The 4,923-nt window shown below is 36.6% G+C and overlaps 1 non-coding gene across 1 annotated transcript; it reads left to right on the forward strand.

The window, feature by feature from the left end:
* Nucleotides 1-4,816: 4,816 nt before the first annotated feature.
* Nucleotides 4,817-4,923, forward strand: LOC135147425 (small nucleolar RNA R71). The gene has a single exon (XR_010285002.1). It is a non-coding gene; the product is annotated as a small nucleolar RNA R71 (small nucleolar RNA).

Consider the following 4,923-nt stretch of genomic DNA (forward strand, 5'->3'; position numbering starts at 1 on the left):
TAACGCTCGAAGTAATATTACAAAGCGTTTTATTTTACACTTTCGTTGCAAGATAACTCCTCTTTAAATATAAATATCGTTTTGCACGAGAGAGTGAGTTCTTGACTATCTTTAACAATTGCACAATGATATAGAGTTTTGGGCCACTAAGATTTTGCGATTATAACACCGCTATAATATATATATAGTTGATTTTAGAAATACCGAGCGAATCTCACGTGGGACAAGCTACGGGTATTTTGTGGTGTGTGAACAAAGTGTTGGTGATATATATAGATATACGTATAAATCAACTCACTAAGGTGAGGACCACCACCAAACTCGTTTAAGCAAATATTCTCACGAAAGCTCAGCACGTATGAGAATCTTCACGTCAACAAGATAGGGTATAACACACACACGCACACGTAGGTATACTATAGATAATACGAGCGGCCAACTCTTGTGCTTTGTATTGTTAAAGAGAAAGAGAGCTTTGAGATGAAGAGAATTTTGGCTTGATAGCTCTGTTAAAGTCGGTCGGTTAAGACTCGGATAAGACGAAGCTAAAGAAACCACTTACACGATTTTCGTAACAAGTTCGCCGGAAAAATTCGCCGGAGGTTCGGTAGGAATTTGGCTTATGGACGAACTTCGGACAGCCCTTCGGGAGGTCGGAAAGAGTGGTTTGGGTGCAAGCAAAGTGGTACGGGGCTTGGTTGGGGGGAGCAAAGCCTCGGTGTTTAAAACCTCGAGAATATACGAATATACCGAGCGGGACGGAGGTTTTAAAGATGAAGTAGATGAAAAATGTGTTTATATAAATTTGGAGAGAGCTTCTACTTGCAAAATCTCAGCACTTTCTTGCTTGTTAGCTTGTAAGAAATGAATGGGGGAAGCCTTGTATTTATAGGCAAAATTGGTGGAAGCATTTGAATTTAAAATGATTAAATTCAAATTAAAAACATATTGGCCCCACTTGCCCATGCTTGTCATTCTTGTCCCCCATGCTTGCCAATGCATTAAGTACACTAGTTGAACTGCATTTATTGGCACACATCTCAATGCTCCATGCTTGTGGATAAGGTGGCACGCATTTCGAGAAACCGATTAAATTCCGTTACACTAAATATTACGAGATTTCGAACGTGCTCAATAAATTCCGGAAAAAATATGATAATTCTTAGAATATTGGAAAATGATATTCTGCCAAGTTTGGTAATTTTTGGTCAACTCTAGCTTGGTCAAACGTTCGGTGGAAGATCGGGACGACAGACAGAAAAACGCTCCCGAACGAAAGTCCTCGAAAAATTACGAAACTTTAACCATGCACTAAGAAAAATATATAACTGGCTAATCTCAAGTTTCAAGTCATTTGGACAAGTGGAAGTATTTTATTTGGAATTAAAACGATTAAAACGTTTTTCGGGTCCAAATAATGAGCGAAAATTCTTTTGAGATTTAGAAGAGAGTTTTTGACCAAAGTTAAGATTTGATTAAATACTTAAAATACATTACCTTAAATATAAAATACTTTTGAGGATGGGGAAATATTTTAGAGTATTTAAATCAATTTTCTTAACGAATACCGATATTTGAAAAACCGATACAGTTCGTCTTTTAGTCAAATCGCGTAGACTCTTTGACGAAAGTTTTTATCCCAAAATACTTAGAAAAATATTGTTCATGATAAATCATGATTTTGATAAGTTGAAAGAGCTTTCTAAGTATCGGAAATATTTTTCTTTGAAAAATAATGAATTTGAGAGACCGAGAAAAATATCCCGAAATGAGATAAAATTTGATATCAATATTTTTGAGATAAATATTAATATGGAAAATATAAATCCTTCTTGAGAAAAATAAGACCTTTGAAAAATGAAGGATCTATGATTTTTGAAATATTTAAAATAATTTATTCCGAAAGATAAATAAATTGTTTGAATATGGAATAAATTACCTTAAATGTATTTTGAAAATAATGTTACATGAGATATTTAAAGAATATCATATGTAGATGATACTTCATCCTTGCTCATGTATTTTGATGTTACAATAGTAAGAGAGAGGCAATCGATAAATACCGAAATACCGAAATTCCTCGGCATGACTATTGCGTAAAGAAAATTCTTTTTGAAAGCACATGTATTTTGGTAAAGAGTTATTTTAGAAATACTTGCCAAAGATGACTATCCACTTTTGATTAATCAATTAAATTAATGACCTATTGGGAGGATTACTAAATGAATTTAAATTTAATGTTTGTCACAAATACCAAAACAAATATATAAATAATTGTTTATCGAAGATATCCTTTCACATCAAAACGGGGCTTTTAAACTCAATCATTGGTCTGGGGGTCCCATTTGCACGTATTTCGATAAAAAGTAATATAATAATCAAAATATCTGGCTTTCACGTATATCGAGACAAACCAGATAATTATCAACAATTAAAATACCCGAAAAACTCCGCCGGACCGACTCCGGGGAAAACCGTACTCCGGATCGAAAAAGTCAAAACACGAAAAATGTCCGGAATATTCAAATTAGGCTAAAGGTAAGTTTTCTCGAAATTTTCGGAAATAAAATCGTTGTTCCGTCACGAGTGGACGGTTTCCAAAAAGATCAAATAATTAATAAATAAATACAAATATACGCAATTAAATCTGTAAATCGATTATAAAATCATCTAACATTCCATAAATCGATACAAAATATCCAAATAAACTACATTTTATCCTGATCATATAGAAATTGAAATATCTCACATCCGAGCACATATGAGCGGTCAATTAAATAAACCAGATAGTACAATATTCACAAAAATTCATGTATTAATCATATAATATCCGTTATTAACCACAATTAATTAACAATCAATTCCACCAACACCACTTAATCACATAACACGTATATTCACAGAATATTCATACAGAATTTTCAAAACAATATTTGAAAATAAGTTTTGAAAATACCATTATTTATAAATAACACAATAACCCGGGTTTAAATATAAAACTTTGAAAACTCATTAAACTGGAATAAAATATTAAATCTTATTCCCTTCTTTAAAGAAAAAATCACTTTTAATACTAATAAAAATATTTTTAAAAATCCGGGTCATTACACTGCAGCTTCGAGCATATCCACTTTAAAGCATTCCTCCTCATCTGATGGAAGTTTAATGGCATTGAACACATTGAAAGTGACCATCTGATCTTGAACTCTCATTGTGAGTTCACCCTTTTGAACATCAATCAAAGTCCGCCCTGTCGCAAGGAATGGTCTCCCCAAGATGATGGGAATCTTCTTATCTTCCTCAAAATCGAGAATGATAAAATCAGCAGGGAAGATTAGCTTATCTACCTTTACCAAAACATCTTCCACTATCCCCCTTGGGTATGTAATCGGACGATCAGCCAGTTGTAAAGACATATTGGTAGGTTTCAGCTCCGGAAGACCAAGTTGCAAGAAAATAGACAAGGGCATCAGATTGATGCTAGCTCCCAAATCACATAAACACTTGTCGAATGACAATTGCCCAATAGTACACGGGATTGTGAAGCTTCCCGGATGTTTCAGCTTCGGGGGCAATTTCTGTTGTAACACAGCACTACACTCCTCAGTCAAAGCCACAGTTTCCAATTCCTCGAGTTTGAGTTTTCGAGATAGAATGCCTTTCATGAATTTAGCATAACTCGGCATTTGTTCCAGAGCCTCCGCAAAAGGTATGTTGATTTGTAATTTCTTGAAGACCTCTAGAAATTTTGCGAATTGTTTGTCGAGCTTATGCTTTTGAAGTCTCTTCGGAAAAGGTGGAGGTGGATATACTTGCTTGACTCCAGTATCAGTTTTCGGGATAGACTTTTCGGCTGAATCCTTGTTTGCTTCCTCGTTGATTTTAGTCTTGTCAGCTTCAACAACAGTTTTTCCACTATCAGACTCAGATGAGAGTACGGGTGTTTCAACCTGTTGTTCACTCTCTTCCTTGTTTCGCTCTGTTGCTGATTCTTTATCCTTCGTAACCTTTCCGGACCTCAAGGTGACAGCCTGTACCTGTTCCTTCACTTCCTTCTTGCCCGGATTGGCCTCAGTATCACTAGGAAGAGTTCCTTGTGGTCTATTAATCAACGCATTAGCAATTTGCCCAATCTGATTCTCCAAAGTTTTGATTGACACCGATTGGCTTTTTACCATTAGTCTTAATTCTTCCAATTCTGATCTTTCGTTGGAAGACTGTCCAGCCACCCCATGATTTTGTTGCTGGAATCCGGGTGGATGGAATTGCTGTCTCGGTGTAAACTGTTGTTGAAAACCAGAAGGGTTAAAAGGTCTAGATCCTTGCTGCTGAAACTGTTGCTGTTGTTGTGGCATGTAATTCTGATTATTGCTCCAGCTGAAATTCGGATGATTCCGATTATTAGGATGATAAGTGGCCGGAGCTGGCTGTTGTGACCTCTGAAAGTTGCTCACAAACTGAGCGGATTCGCTCGATATAGCACACTGATCCGAAGAATGTGCTCCAGCACAGAGCTCGCAGACTAAAGGTGGCTGCTGATTTCCTAGATTTGCCAAAGAATCCACCTTCATAGTAAGAGCCTTAAGCTGAGCAGCTATGGCTGTAGTAGCATCAACATCTAGAATTCCTGCTGCTTTGCCCTGATGAAGACGCTGAGTAGGATTCTGATATTCATTCGCAGCCATCATCTCGATCAACTCATAAGCCTCATCATAGCTCTTAGCCCATAGAGCTCCGCCTGATGCAGCATCGAGCATTGGCCTCGATTGAGGACCCAACCCATTATAAAAAACAATTAATAACCATCCAATCAGGCATCCCATGATGTGGGCACTTCCGAAGCATCTCCTTGTAGCGTTCCCAAGCTTCACATAAAGTTTCACCAGATAACTGAGAGAATTGAGTGATAGCATTCCTGATTGC

Source organism: Daucus carota, chromosome 6 (assembly GCF_001625215.2).
Source record: "Daucus carota subsp. sativus chromosome 6, DH1 v3.0, whole genome shotgun sequence".
In the NCBI taxonomy this organism is placed as follows: Eukaryota; Viridiplantae; Streptophyta; class Magnoliopsida; order Apiales; family Apiaceae; genus Daucus; species Daucus carota.